This window comes from Euprymna scolopes, chromosome 1 (genome assembly GCF_053919585.1).
Source record: "Euprymna scolopes isolate OS-2025 chromosome 1, ASM5391958v1, whole genome shotgun sequence".
NCBI classification, from domain to species: Eukaryota; Metazoa; Mollusca; class Cephalopoda; order Sepiida; family Sepiolidae; genus Euprymna; species Euprymna scolopes.
In genome coordinates this window covers 5,477,111-5,494,517 of record NC_136482.1, presented here as the reverse complement: position 1 = coordinate 5,494,517, position 17,407 = coordinate 5,477,111, and positions in this window count along the sequence as shown.

The following is a 17,407-nucleotide window of genomic DNA, read 5'->3' as shown; positions in this document are numbered from 1 at the left end:
ATTGACCGTTATTTGCTAAAGACAGAAACCCTCCCTTTATTAAAATGAACTTCGTACTTCTCTTGGTTTTGAGCATAGGCGGCCACGGCAAGTTTCCAAGAAGAGGGGGGGGGGTAAACGGGATGTAAAGCAGCCCCTTCCCCCTCCCTCCAAAGAATATGATGAAATTTGACTAATTTCAAATGGCCTTTCTTTTGGGGTTTTGGAATAGGTACACGTCTTTCTTTCCATGGTCAAATGTCAATATTTAGTACAAGCACAACAGCCAATCACAACAAAAACAGCAACACCACACACACACACACACACACGCACACGCACACACACACACACACACACACACACAACTAAGCTAAATAAAACCGATATTTTTATGACGCGCCTTTACTCTACAAAAGAACAATAATGATAATAGTGTTATTTTACAATCACTGGTCTGTTCTCACCTAACTTTGCGATTGACACAGATGACAAAAGAATTTGTGTCAATATGGATAAGGGTGGCCTAAGAAGACATATTTTCGTGGTGTACATTAACTACTTAATGTCTAATTAGAACAAAAAGTAGCCCACGCCTGTAATAAAATATAGCACATATTGGTTTCCATACATACCAAAATGCGACACTATTTTTATAAAGGTATTGAAACAATAATTAGACTTTTTATAACTGTCGTGGGGCCTTGTGAAATTCACGAACAATAAAAATAGAATAAAATGCAATTATCATACAAATAAATCAATTGAAATAAACAGTGGTTGTAAAAATAACAATATTTTAGTTAAAGAAAGATAGTTTTATCTGTCTTGCATGTGTGTTGCATTGCGATAGTATGGATGTTTAACTATCCGGAGATAATGCTTGGCATATTCTAGCACTAGAATCTGCCTCGACTCTTTTGCTTGAACGAGGTAGGATTTGGGTCAGTCCAGTTTTGTTTATTGCCAAGCACTTTAGGTGCCTCTATTGGGCAATGCTGATGAGTCTGTTATCGGCTATTTTTGTATCTTTCCAGAGGTCTTTCCTGAGGTCTTTCCCGGTAGAGTTGGATTTTCTTCTCTATGTTAAACTAATTTTATTGCAACGGAAAGCAGGTAACCCCTCCCCTCGTCCTAGATTTAGGAGAGGGAATATGCTGGTCTGTTTGCAGTCTCCCCTATCTTGCGTGGTGAACGCCCATGGTTGTGAGTGAAGTGACTGTCTTCTATGACATCCATACCTGTTGATTCTCTGATCTCCAATGTTCGATTAAACTCAAGAGTGATTTTTTTCTTAAAAAAAAAATACTTAAGCAGAAACGATATCCAAGCACCCCTCCCCCTCTTAAAAAAAAAGAATAAACTAAACAAGCCAAAAAAAAAAAAAAAAAAAAGATAAAATAACACAGGAAATTATAAATTATAATTCAATAATGAGAGAAGAGAACCACCTTTAAAAAATAAGGGCATTTTGATATGGCAGAGGCGCATGAGATAAGCAATGTTTTCCTTTCGTTTAGGAGCACCACAGAACCATAATACTAGACCTTTTCTCTTTTTACAACCTTATTCCAAGCCATAAACTACTTTCTATTCGTCACTTCAGCGACGTAATTATGTCCGAATTTTGAAGTGTCACGATAATAACCACACGTCAGCCATTTTTGTAATCTTTTAACAACAAATGAAAATGGATGATTTTTTATTTGCTATCGTGAAACTTCTGAATTGTGAAATTAATTTTTAAACCATTATATTGACATAGCGGAGCTAATTTCTGGAATTAAAGTTTAGAAGAAGTCCAAAATTATGATTCATGTGTGCTTAAAAACTGCAGAAAAGCATCACATTTCTTACGCGCCCCTGTCATATTGAAGATCCTGTAAAAGTCTTCCTCAAACATTCAAAGAATTCTTCCATTTCGGTAAGACTGTTACCATCGTTTTGTTTGCTTTTTTTGGGGAATAAAAAATAAAAAGAGAAGAATTCAATATCTCTGAAGAAATACAGAACTCAGAAACTGCGTTTAACATTTTGGAAGAATGCGTTGTGAGCGAACAATGCTTGTAAATATTCCAGCCGGTCCCACTCGAAAGTGGTGGTGGTGGTGGTGGTGGTGGTGACCCTCTAATCTTAAACTCTCCTTTTTGGAAGGGTAAAGAAGACATTTTTTTACCATTTTAAAAACATTTTTTTATGTTTTTTTTTTTTTTTTTTTAATTTTTTTTGTAAATCAATGATTTCGAATCTTTTTTTTATTTTTGTCGGACGTTATTATTTTCTTCTTAAATCTCTCAGCGGAAATATCTTTTGTATTTTTAAAATTTCAAACTGTTCAGATATTTATTATGATGAAGATTTTTAACAAAAAATGATAAAACAAAAATATTGTCTTTTGTCTTATTTTATTTAAAAAAAATTAAAATCAAAGAAAAAAAATATACAAAAGCAACAACGAGCCATGAAAAATACAGAAGATATTTATATGCATGTATAGTTCGAATGTTTGTCCGTCGGTGACTTTAAACCTATATATGGTAGGTATCGTCATGGCCATCTCCAGCTAACTGTTCCATGGAGCAGAAACACAGACAGAACATGTTGCCTTTCTTCTGTTAAAGTGACAAGGACAGATTTTTTGCAAGTACCTGCAGAGACCGTGGCTCAATAAAAATAACTTATATCCATATTGTTTTCGACATATGTACAAATCAGAAACCGAAAACTTATTATGTTTTGCAAAACTTAATTATGTTCAGCAAAACTTAATTATGTTAATTATGTTGTGAAAAACTTAATTATGTCAATTATGTACTGCAAAACTTAATTACGTTCTGAAAAACTTAATTATTTTAATTATATTTTGCAAAACTTAATTATGTTAATTATGTTCTGCAAAACTTAATTATGTTAATCATATTCTGCAAAACTTAATTATATTAATTATATTCTGCAAAACGTAATTATGTTAATTATATTCTGCAAAACTTAATTATGTTCTGCAAAACATTATTATGTTCTACAAAACTTAATTATGTTCTGCAAAACTAAATAATCTACTGCAAAACTTAATTATGTTAATTATGTTCTGAAAAAATTAATTATGTTCTGTAAAACTTAATTATGTGCTGCAAAACTTAATTATGTTAATTATATTCTGAAAAACTTAATTATGTTAATTATATTCTGCAAAACTTAATTATGTTAATTATGTGCTGCAAAACTTAATTATGTTAATTATATTCTGAAAAACTTAATTATGTTAATTATATTCTGCAAAACTTAATTATGTTAATTATGTACTGCAAAACTTAATTATATTCTGCAAAAATTTATTATGTTCTACAAAACATAATTATGTTCTGCAAAACTTAATAATCTTCTGCAAAACTTAATTATGTTAATTATATTCTGCAAAAATTAATTATGTTCTGCAAAACTTAATTTTGTTCTGCAAAACTTAATTATGTTAATTATGTTCTGCAAAACTTAATAATGTTCTGCAAAACTTAATTATGTTCTGCAAGACATAATTATGTTAATTATCTTCTGCAAAAATTAATAATGTTCTCAAAACTTAATTATGTTCTGCAAAACTTAATAATGTTAATTATGTTCTGCAAAACATAATTATATTCTGCAAAAATTAATTATGTTAATTATGTTCTGCAAAAATTAATTATGTTCCACAAAACTTAATTATGTTAATTATGTTCTGCAAAACTTAATTTTGTTCTGCAAAACTTTATAATCTTCTGCAAGCCTTAATTATGTTCTATAAAATATAATAATGTTCTGCAAAACTTAATTATGTTCTGCAAAACTTAATTATGTTCTGCAAAATATAATAATGTTCTGCAAAACTTAATTATGTTCTGCAAAACTTAATAATCTTCTGCAAAACTTAATTATGTTGTGAAAAACTTAATTATGTTCTGAAAAACTTAATAATGTTCTGCAAAACTTAATAATCTTCTGCAAACCTTAATTATGTTCTATAAAATATAATAATGTTCTGCAAAACTTAATTATGTCCTTCAAAACTTAATTATGCTCTGCAAAACATAATAATGTTCTGCAAAACTTAATAATGTTAATTATGTTCTGAAAAAATTAATTATATTCTGCAAAACTTAATAATGTTCTGCAAAACTTAATAATCTTCTGCAAAACTTAATTATGTTCTGCAAAACTTAATTATGTTCTGCAAAACTTAATAATGTTCTGCAAAACTTCATTATGTTCTGCAAAACTTAATAATCTTCTGCAAAACTTTATTATGTTCTGCAAAACTTAATAATGTTCTGCAAAACTTAATTATGTTCTGCAAAACTTAATAATCTTCTGCAAAACTTAATAATGTTCTGCAAAACTTAATTATGTTCTGCAAAACTTAATTATGTTCTGCAAAATATAATAATGTTCTGCAAAACTTAATTATGTTCTGCAAAACTTAATAATCTTCTGCAAAACTTAATTATGTTGTGAAAAACTTAATTATGTTCTGAAAAACTTAATAATGTTCTGCAAAACTTAATAATCTTCTGCAAACCTTAATTATGTTCTATAAAATATAATAATGTTCTGCAAAACTTAATTATGTCCTTCAAAACTTAATTATGCTCTGCAAAACATAATAATGTTCTGCAAAACTTAATAATGTTAATTATGTTCTGCAAAACTTAATTATGTTCTGCAAAACTTAATAATGTTCTGCAAAACTTAATAATCTTCTGCAAAACTTAATTATGTTCTGCAAAACTTAATTATGTTCTGCAAAACTTAATAATGTTCTGCAAAACTTCATTATGTTCTGCAAAACTTAATAATCTTCTGCAAAACTTTATTATGTTCTGCAAAACTTAATAATGTTCTGCAAAACTTAATTATGTTCTGCAAAACTTAATAATCTTCTGCAAAACTTAATAATGTTCTGCAAAACTTAATTATGTTCTGCAAAACTTAATTATGTTCTGCAAAACTTAATAATCTTCTGCAAAACTTAATTATGTTCTGCAAAACTTAATAATGTTCTACAAAACTTAATTATGTTCTACAAAACTTAATTATGTTCTGCAAAACTTAATAATCTTCTGCAAAACTTAATAATCTTCTGCAAAACTTAATTATGTTCTGCAAAACTTAATTATGTTCTGCAAAACTTAATTATGTTGTGCAAAACTTAATAATCTTCTGCAAAACTTAATTATGTTCTGCAAAACTTAATTATGTTCTGCAAAACTTAATAATCTTCTGCAAAACGTAATTATGTTCTGCAAAACTTAATTATGTTCTGCAAAACTTAATTACGTTCTGCAAAACTTTATTATATTTTGCAAAACTTGATTATGTTGATTATGTTCTGCGAAACTAAAAACAAAAACAATAAACATCGTTTTCCCTTTTCTTATTCGCCCCTTTTCCATCTCCCCAATTCCTCTTTCTCTTTCTATCTCCTCCACTTCTAGACTAATTTTCCAACTTAAAATTAATACTGTAATCATTTTCCCTCTCCCATTGCAAAACTCGGTTATGTTCTGCAGGCTAAGAAACAAGAATGATAGAATGTACTACAAAAAAGAACTTGATGCATAAAAACGTTCCCCAAATTACTTGATTCAGCATTAAATAAGCAGAAAAAGGGTTGATATGCCGTAAAAGAAAGCAAACAAACCAAACTCTACAAATATTTGAATATATAAAGAACTTCATGGATTTCCAAAATAACTGGATTCGGCATTAAATAATCAGAAAAAGGGTTGATATGCTGTAAAACAAAACAAAACAAACAAACAAACAAACAAAAACACTCGTCTAGCTGAAACTACTATCAATAATTTCTCCCACTCTTCATCTCTGCTTAAATCTAAATGTAGATTCTATGAACAAAACGTCTTTCTTAAAACTGCACGACTGTGGACATCTCTTCCGTTTTGCTGCTTTCCAGCTTACTACAATATCTTGACAGCACCTGTTTCGTAGCACAAAATCATTCACGTCATTATTAATCAATGAATTTATTTCGCCCTTAACTCCTCAGAAGAAAAAGCACTTATCAAGTTTAAAGGCATATGGGCATGATAACAAGATCTGAAAATTGGCGTAATAAATGAAGAAAGGTAATCGCAACTTCTCTCGCAATTTTCACAGTTTCTTATCATACTCTATTATTGAGATAAGGGATTAAACTATTATAAAGCTTAAAGGATTCAAACAAGGTTTCATCCTCCAATTTAATATCTGCCTTTAATTGCCTTACAACTAACAGACTACTCTCTGTAAACAAACCAAACCATAGTTATTTCCTTTAAAAATTATCATAAAAAACTAGATCCCCTCCCCCAAGGAAATTATCCAATTTTCATTAAAATTTAGTGTTTATCAGCTAAATTATATTTTATAGGGCATACAATTAGAACAAACTATTACTATTGTGATTGTCCTCTAAAGAGTAGAGGTGTGAGTCAATTCAACACAGGTGCGTCTTGTGAGGTTATTATTATTATTATTATTATTATTATTATTATTATTATTATTATGTTGGTTTTATTTACTTGTTTCCTCAGGAGGGCAGAAGTAAATCCAAGATCAGGTTTTAATGTGGCGAAATTCAACTCCCCAGGAATTAAACATTTTGAATTGGGAAAAAATTGTCTCTGCTTAGAAGGACTTCCATTTCACTTACTGAGGACAGAATTGACTAAGTGCATCATTAGAACAAATACTACATTTTGTTCTTAGTTTATATATTGTTATTGTTAGAAACGTTTCAAAATATGTGGTTTGTGCTCCTATTAATTAATCAGTAGTCGAACACGTAGCACAGAACAAACAACAAAACCTCTTTTCAAACAAAACAATGCTCTGACCTTTATCTGACCCTCGTCTTGGGGAAGCACAATGTTTTAACAAACATCTAGGACTGACCTCCACTCCTCATCTGAAATCTGATGCAGTTCTCCACTTGTATAAGAGTCAAGTACATCCTACGATGGAGTAGTGTTGCCGCATCTGGGCAAGATCTATTCAGAGCACTCTGTCCTGTTTTGGCAGAGTTCAAAACCGGTTTCAAAACTTAGTAGGTAATGTCCGTTTTCTCTTTCTTGCAACCTCTTTCCCACAGAAGAAACGTTGTGAGCCTGTCTCTACTCTATCGTTATTTTCATGGCAGATGCTCGTCTGATCTCCAATCTATGGTGCCCCTTTGCCAAACTTTCACAAAAACATTCGTCTAGTTACAACGATTATCCCCAAAATCTAAAAGTCAAATTTCATGTACAAAACTTTCTTTCAAGCTGACTACAACAAGGTCGTCTTCAAATCCAATGTGAACAAGTTTCTATTGAACCGTCCTCTAAAATAATTAAGTTACACCCAATTTTCACTAGTAACGATTACCACGCCATTGTCTTGATGACTACTGTACACTCATTAAAATTTATCCTTGCGAAGCCTCCAGGCCTTGATTAGAGGTGACTCCCTTGTAAACAAACAAACAAAAAAATCAACAAAACGTTTACTTTGATGGTCAAAAGTTCGGGACTGTGCTATTAGAGAAAAAGAAGAGTAAAAAAAGTGACTAGAGTTCACGCGGCAGTGCTTTGTGGTACCCCAGATCGGCGAGCAGATATCTTTAGTGAAAATCGTCTGTCTTGGAGTGTCCAGTCGATAGGGACAGGAGAGAGAAGAGAGATATCTATCTGTGATATTTGCTGAGTTCTCTCTGCCAACCATGATTCTCCGAAAGGGCTAAGGGGACGGATGGAATTAATGCGCCCTGTCAGCAGATCAGTGTCTGGCCAAATCACTTGGCATAGATTTTGATTAGCGAGAGATGTTTATTTTATTCATGACTTTCATGTGATGATAAACCAGAATGTGCTGCTGCCATCGCGCACAGAAATCACTTTTTCCATAGCTACCAACGTAATAGATGTACTGAGACTAAAGCTGCTTTCAGGACTGCCAGCAACCACTGTAAAAGAGTAATAAAAAATGCAAGAGAGCTATATGCTCAGTTTGTTAAATCCAAAGTAGCTGATCAGCGGATTGGTTCCCACCAGTTTTGGCAAATAGCAAACAGGATCCTGAACAGAAGCATGCGTTCTATCCAAACCATCATCAATGGACCTGAGGTCATCTCGTCAGCATCAGACAAGGCCAGACTATTTGCCAAGAACTTTGCAGCTAATTCTACCCTGTGCGACAATGGCTATCAACTCCCTGTATTTCCTCCTATAAGAGACAACACACTATGCAACATACAAATATCTGTGCGTGTGGTCGCCAAGCTAATCAAAAACCTTGATTCCAGTAAAGCAACTGGCCCTGATGGCATTCATGTTATAGTGCTGAAAAAGCTCCAACCAAAACTTGCCCCCATACTTACAAAACTGTTTAAGTATTGTCTTAAGGAGAAGTGCTTTCCAACACCCTGGAAAACCTCATCAGTATGCCCTGTATTTAAGAATTCAGGTGAAAAGTCATCTCTCTCTCAATACAGACCAATAAGTCTCCTGTGTGTCATGAGTAAGTTGTTGGAATCCATATTAAATAAAGAAGTAGTCAACCACCTCAGCAGAAACAACCTTCTTAGTGACATGCAATATGGTTTCCACTCCGCAAGATCTACAGCAGATGTGCTAACAGTTATATCTCATAGGATTAGTGAATCTCTTGACAAATGCTTCCTTTCCAGGACAATTGCTCTTGACATATCGAAGACCTTCGATAAGGTATAGCATAAGGGCCTACTTCACAAGATTTCCAGCTATGGTATCACTGAAAATGTTTTTTCGATCATTAAATCATTTCTCTCCGATAGGTTCATAAGAGTAGTGGTTGATGGGCAGAAATCAGAGGCCCACAGTATTAATGCTGAAGTCCATCAGGAGTCCATCCTGGGCCCAACTTTCTTCCTGATCTACATCAATGATCTCCCAAAACACATATTTAAATCATTTGTTGACATCTATGCTGATGACACGACCATCTACGGCAACACATCAAAGGCTGTAAATGAAAAGCTCTCTCTAATTCTCTCTCCTCTGATCTTGAGCGCGTGGTACAGTGGGGGAAGAGGTGGCTGGTCACTTTTAATACATCCAAAACCAAGTTTCTATCTTTACATCATCAACACTCTAATCCCCATCTGGCAGCAATTGAAATGGATGGCTCTCCTCTTGGGGAGGCTCCATGTTTTGACAAGATTCTGGGTTTGACCTTTACTCCTGATCTGAAATGGAACACGTACATCAAGTCTGTTGCCAAGGACGCTGGGAAAATGGTAGGATCCTTTTTTAAAATTTTTTTTATTACATTTTCACCCCAAACAAGGCACATTGCCACTTTGTTGTAGGGGGCTACTATCAGGGACATAAGCATCGGGGGTACTGTGTAGGAAGTTGGGCAGCAAGATATCGGTTCACGTTGCACTTGAACTTCTGCATGTCAGTGCAGTCGGGGAAGCAGGGACCCGGAAGGGAATTCCAAAGTCTAGCAGTTTTGGGGAAGAAACTACTGGAGTAGAAGTCTCTCTTGCATCTAGGGATCTCTACTGTGAAGAGGTGGGATTTAGCTACCTGTCGGGTTTGTCTGGTGTATTTATGTCGAGGGGGTGCAAGTGCTTGCAGTTGTTTAGAACATTCACCGTTAAAGTACTTGTTGAACAGGCAGAGGGATGCAACATTTCGTCGATGGGACAGAGGCTGAAGTTTATCTGACATTTCAGGACCTATCAAATTGGTGACTCTCTTTTGAACCTTGTTAAGGAGTGAGAGACTAGTGACAGATGCACCAGCCCAAATATGACAACAATACTCCATACATGGGCGAATGGTGACCTTATAGAGGTATAGGATACTTTCAGGCGTTAATAGCTTTCTAGCACAGTAGAGATAACCTACCTTCTTCGCAGCGGTCCTGGCAATGTTCTCAATGTAATTGTTCCAACTCATGTTTCCTGTGAACGTTAGGCCGAGGAGTTTAAAAGATGTACTTTCAGATAAAGAGTCATTGGCCATTGCTATTGGTGGTAGGGAAGGTTTCTTGTAATTATTGAAGGAAACAAGTTTAGTCTTGGCAGCATTGAAGGTAACCATCCATTTTTGTCCCCATTCCACTACGGATCGGAGGTCTTCTTCTAGTGTTTCTGCCATTTCTTTAGATATTTGTTCATTTGTTTTCCTGTCATGTCTGTTATAGAGTGCGGTGTCATCAGCATACATACCCATCTCACAGACAATTTTATCAGGGAGGTCATTAATGAATATTAGGAATAACAGAGGTCCAAGGATAGACCCTTGAGGCACTCCCGCATTTATCTCATATTGTTTAGATGTACGACCGTCAAGGACAACCTGGATTTTTCTCTTATCTAAGAAGGATCTAATTATGTTATGTATTCTTCCAGTGATGCCGTATGATCTGATTTTCTTGAGAGGACCCTCATGCCATACCCTGTCAAAAGCCTTAGATATATCTAGAGCTACCGCTCTACCCTCCCCCACTTTGTCCAGTGATTACAGTTAGGATGTCTGCTGTGGAACGGGCTTGCCTAAATCCATATTGTTGGTCAGTCAGAAGTTTAGCATCTGTAAGGTGATGGACTAGAGCTTGGTTAATTATAGCCTCAATTGGTGAAAAGCGAGAGGAGGTTAATGGGGTGATAATTTACTGGGTCAGTTCTTTCGCCAGAATTCTTGAAAACTGGCACTACAGAAGCAGTTTTCCAGCAGGCAGGAAAGCAAGATTCATTAAGGCAGAAGATATCTCACTACTGATGCAATTCTCTATCTGTATAAAAGTCAAGTACTTCCAAGGCTGGAGTACTGCTGCCACATCAGGGCAGGAGCTGCTAAAAACAGTCTATCCTGCCTTGACAGAGTACAAAATAGACTTCGTAGCTTAGTGGTGGATGTCCTTTTCTCTTCCCTGCAGCCTCTCTCCCACAGAGGAGACGTTGCAAGCCTGTCTTTGTTTCATTGTTATTTACATGGCAAGTGCTCGTCTGAGTTCCAATCTCTCGTCCCTCCTCGCCAATCTTTCACGAGAAACACCTGTTTGGCTGAAACTACTGTCAATAATTTTCCCCACTCTTTATCTGTGCCTAAATCCAAACGTAGATTCCATGAGCAGAGCTTCTTTCTCAGAAGTGCACGACTGTGGAACTCTGTTCCGTTTGCCTGTTTCCCACCTGACTACAACTTGGATGTCTTCAAATCCAACATAAACAAATTCCTGACAAACCGCCCCCTTAAGTAAGACATTCTATCAAATCTCTAATACTAATGATTACTACAATACTATCTCATTGATTACTGTACACGCAATAACCCTTATCCCTGAGTGGCCTCTGGGCCTTGACCTCCATGTAAAAAAACCCACAAAAAGAAAAAAAACATTAAAACCAACGATGCCTTAATGAGAGAGAGAGAGAGAGAGAGAGAGAGAGAGAGAGAGAGAGAGAGAGAATATGTGAAGTGGATGATGGTCATAATTTGTTAGTCCTGACTCTGAATTTGAAATATTGCGATTTAAAAAATATCCATGACCGTGTTCAACTCATACAAGGGAAATAACTCTTGACTTAATTATAAAGTTACCTCCCCTTAGTTGCAATTTCAAAAAGTGAACTTAAGTAAAGAAAGACATATAATTCTTGGGCGCTTTCTACACTATAAGAACTTGGCCTTTTGGTCAGATCAAAGTGTAGTATCTGTTCTTCAGATGCTGCACTTCCATTTCTTGTTCTCTTTCGGTGGAGGAGAAATCCTTCACGACTGAGACAATTTTTATTTTTGTACCGTTTCTTCACGTTAAAAAATGACCCTGGTGTCTAACTCTGTCCCGTGGCATAGTAAATAGGTACACTATAAGAACGAAATTTCAGAAATCATAATACTGAATTTCACATGAAAACAATGTTATCTACGTATTCCTTGTATTTTAAAGATGATTATTCCAAAAATTATTAAAATTGATGAGGTAGAAAATTATTATTTATTTAAGAAAATAAAAAATAAAATTTGATGAAAACGATTGTAAGACACAGGAGAGTTCAAAAGGGAGGTAATTTTCCGTTACGATTTAAACAAGATAGCCGCAATTCTTCACATGCTACCACGATTAAAGTTTTTTTTTTTTGTTTAATAATTCAGTAATATTAAGGTAATTCCGACTGCATAATTTGGAAGCTACGATTGTAACTTATCAGAATTGACAAAAAAAAAACAAAACAAAAAAAAACAACAAAAAGCAAAACAAAAAAATAACTTAAACCATTTTTTTTATTTGAAAACTCCATTTATCGACTACAAAATCTCGCGCCAATGGCACTTCTGCATGACAGTGACATATAAGCAACAGAGACGGGTTATCAACCCCTGTTCTTCGAAAGAGAAATGACATCTAGCGGCCATTATGTGAACCTCAAATATAAACACGTGTTTACGATAACGCAAAAATATATAACGAAATAAATAACACAAATATATATAAAAGCGAAACATTTATTGAATAAAACAATATATCAAAATATAATTTTAATGTATTAATATAATTTCTTTTTCAATGAGTGATTTTAATAAAGCAAAATATAATTTCAGTTTGTCCATGTAGCAAAATAGAATTTACCGAATTTTTAAAACATGAAACGTTTATAGAGGTTTAAGAATAATTTTTTGTTTTACAGAAAGATTGAAGTAAGATTCAGAATATAATTCTTGTTTGTCTATATAGCAAAATATAATTTTAATACAGAAGTTTTTATTTATTTATAAAAATTTATAGAAATTTTTAAATAATATTGTTTTTTTTTTCAATGAGTGATTTTCATTGAAACTTTTTTGAAATATAATGTTTTTGCACAGTTTCAAGGGATAAAGTTACCTTATCCGCTCAAAAAACCCTTTCAAGGGAATGTCTTTACACGGACTTTTAGAAAGGTATGAGTTATCGACCCCTATTTGACTGACACACGCCCCCTATCAGCCATTCTTGAAACTAAAATACACACATTCGCTTCATGTCACTATCATGCAGAAGTGCCGGTACAAAAACAAACCACACACACACACACACACACACACACACACACACACACACACACACACACACACACACACACACACACACACACACACACACACACAAAGACACACACACACATAGACCCCCCACACACGCACGCGCAAAGACAAACTTATTTTCTGCTATAAAGATGAATTATTCTGTGTGTGTGAGTGTATTTTTTTTTATTTTTATTTTTATTTTTTTTTAATAAGTAGACTTTTAAATCGGAACCCGAAATTATTGTGCAGTTTTTGGTGCCTAGCATGGTAATCCCCAGGCGCTGTTGGATATTTCGTCACTGATCTGAGGGAGATAACTCTATTTTACTAAGACATTAGCGGACAGTGAGCACCCAATTTTTGGTCACTTTAGTTTCCTATTTCGTATGTTTGTTTTTTCTTCTTAGTTTCTGTGGAAAAAAAATATTTAAAAAAAAAACAAAAATTCGAATCCAATCTGACATTCTTCAGAAAATGCCATAAAAGTTTTTATTACGATTCTTACATCACAATAAACAAATAAAGAATCTAATTTTTTCCTATAAATTATTTTGTTGAGAAGAATGGCGAAATTGAACTTAAAGGGTCCCATAGACCATAAATTGACTTTTAATCGTCCTGAGATATTTACTTGGTCCATTTTCTTTTTGACGTTTTTCTTCTAACTTTATTTATTTTTTTTGTATTGCCACCATTACTTAGGGTTAGTAGTCGAGCATGAAAGTGCATATGTTTTTCAATGTCTTTCATTAAACATTTGGTGTTCGTAAAAATGTAAAGGTCAAATATGACAGTTTATAATAAATTAATAAGAAAACTACTTTGATATAAGTATATCAAAGTAGTTTTATTTATTTATTGGTAGAATTTTAATTAAAAATAAAAACCAGTCTCATCGTATTTTTGCTGATTCGCCATAACTAAAGAGGAGATAAGTCAGTCTGTTATTCCGACAAGTCATAATCAACAGCGAAGTGGAAAACTATGATAAATAAATTATATTTTTCATTCAAATTCTATTCGATATTTTTTCCTAATTTTTCGTGTAGATACTGTTGTTTACAGTTAAGAGGTAAAACAGAAGTCTTACCACATGGGTGCGTCGGGCAGGGTCAGGTGAGAAAGAGATTAAAGATGGCGCTCATAGTTTTATGAACTTTGGTCTCGTAAAATCTCATGCCGCACACATGCAAATGAGGGGAATTACAGTTCTATAAAATCAGCTCGAGTCGAGAAGTAGGGAGTGAATCCGTGTCTTTGAAGAGTGTTGGTGCTAGTCACATTGTTGGATTTCGAGCCACGTGTTTGTTGGTCAGTTGCTATGATTTTTCCCGAGTTGAAACCAGAAGAACATATACTTTTGCCGGTAATGTTGATTGGTTCTTTACCCGCCTCTGTGACTAAAAATCGTTTGTCTCAAAGGTGTGTTTAAAAGCGAAAGTTGATTACAATATAGTTGTCTTCAAGTTTAACGTAAAAAGTTTTTGATGAGCCGTTCCATATAAGTTAACAAATTTACCGAATTTCCATTACTAACGATTACTTTATTGTCCAATTGTCTACTGTACACTCTTTAACCCTTATCCTCGAGTGGCCTCTTGGCCTTGATAAGTAGTGATGCCTTTGTAAAAAAAAAAAAAAATGGCCAAGTCCCAAACATATTTTCAGCACTTTTGTTTCTTTGGACATCTTTATTTTATTTTATTTATTTATTTATTTTCATTTTTGAAGACTTCCTTTGAAAGGGAAACAATTAAACAAGACCCTATCCGAAAAAATTTCTGGTAACTTTTAGTTAAAAACACAAAACAAAAATAAATTCACCAAAGTAATACAATAGCACAAACTAAAACATTAATCATCTGAACATTTATTGAATTAAAATAAAATAAAATAAAGAAAAATTCGTTTTCTCAAAAAAAAGAAAAGAAAAAATTCCATGCATTCCAATAATGATTGTTCAAAAATATTTACACATTTTAAAAGTCATACATTAGCTTATAATGAAAACTTTCATTCATTTCAAAATTTTCTTAAATTTACTTGGGAGTCTTCATACTCTACACGATCTTTGTACTGATTCGTGGGGATTAAGGTCCTTTGTATTAACTTCTTGGGAGATGTTGGTTTCTTCAGGGGTGGACAAATGATTCTTCTCCTCCTCATCAACCGGCCCTTCATCAGTAGATAGTTCGGGGCTAGCAGTTTTCATTATAAAAATCTTTTTCGTTCAAGGAGTTAGAAGCTATGTCTCACAAGTTGACTGTACTTTCTGTGCCAGAAGGTAATCGTACATAAGCATAGCAAGGGTTGCTTTCTAAAAGAGTGGCTGGAGTAACAGAAGGGTTGAACTTACTCGTTCTAGTGTGATTTCTCACATATATTGCACCCGGTTTTGTCCAAGAAGCAATCGAAGTCGCGGAGAACGATTTACGGCTGTACTTAAATAGTCTGTCATGAGGATTCACATTAGTAACAATATAATTCAGTGAAGAACATCAAGTAATACGTTCTTCCCGACCAGTATATACACGGACATATAAACATCCATGCCTCTATACGATGCAAACATACAAATACACATAGTTACAGAACTCTTTACTTGAATGGCCTTCCATAAAGTGCCGTTCACTTTCTCAACCTGTTCATTATCTTCAGAGTGGTATCTACTTGTGTTTCCATGTAAGAAGTCTCTAATTTCTCACGCAAGGAAATCAACAGCCCAATCGATATGTATCATATCAGACATCCCAAAATTGAAAATAGTTGGTTTAGATGATTGTTTTGCTAGTCCTGTTCTTACAGAGAGAAGCATAGGGAAAGCAAGAATATTCATCAATTATAGTAAGGAGGTATTTGTTACCATGTAAAGAAGTTGGCATTTAAAATCGATCTTCAATCGCTGGAAAGATAGTAATGGCCTTTATGAGTGTTCCTTTTTTTTACTACTGACAAATTTGGGCTTCAGATACTGGCACGAAGAGCAGGAGTTGGTTATGCTTTTTATCTGGTTTCAAGAGAACGGAAGATTCCTTATTCTGATAAAGTGATAGAGCCGTATAACACCAGGATGGCATAATCGAATATGCAAATAACGTAGGTCTTGCAAAGTGTGAGTGAGAGCTGATACACGAGAGAATGTGTCAGCAGCTGCATTTTATGTTCCCAGACGGTATGCTTGGGAGTGAATAAAAGAATATATAAAATCTCACATCGTCTTGAAGTGTCCCTTTTAACAGATTCCAGCTCATCCAAGGACGAATCTCCCAAAAGAAACAAACAGCAGAAACAGGTATGTCGTTATGTCATGTATATGTGTATGTCGTTATGTAATATGTATATGTGTATGTAGTTATGTCATGTATATGTGTATGTCGTTATGTCATGTATATGTGTATGTCGTTATGTCATGTATATGTGTATGTCGTTATGTCATGTATATGTGTATGTCGTTATGTCATGTATATGTGTATGTTGTTCGTTATGTCATATATATGTGTATGTCGTTATGTCATGTATATGTGTATGTCGTTATGTAATATATATGTGTATGTCGTTATGTGATGTATATGTGTATGTCGTTATGTCATATATATGTGTATGTCGTTATGTCATGTATATGTGTATGTCGTTATGTCATGTATATGTGTATGTCGTTATGTCATGTATATGTGTATGTCGTTATGTCATGTATATGTGTATGTCGTTATGTCATGTATATGTGTATGTCGTTATGTCATGTATATGTGTATGTCGTTATGTCATGTATATGTGTATGTCGTTATGTCATGTATATGTGTATGTCGTTATGTAATGTATATGTGTATGTCGTTATGTCATGTATATGTGTATGTCGTTATGTCATGTATATGTGTATGTCGTTATGTCATGTATATGTGTATGTCGTTATGTCATGTATATGTGTATGTCGTTATGTCATGTATATGTGTATGTCGTTATGTCATATATATGTGTATGTCGTTATGTCTTGTATATGTGTATGTCGTTATGTCATGTATATGTGTATGTCGTTATGTCATGTATATGTGTATGTCGTTATGTCATGTATATGTGTATGTTGTTCGTTATGTCATATATATGTGTATGTCGTTATGTCATGTATATGTGTATGTCGTTATGTCATGTATATGTGTATGTCGTTATGTCATGTATATGTGTATGTCGTTATGTCATATATATGTGTATGTCGTTATGTCTTGTATATGTGTATATCGTTATGTCATATATATGTGTATGTCGTTATGTCATGTATATGTGTATGTCGTTATGTCATGTATATGTGTATGTCGTTATGTCATGTATATGTGTATGTCGTTATGTCATATATATGTGTATGT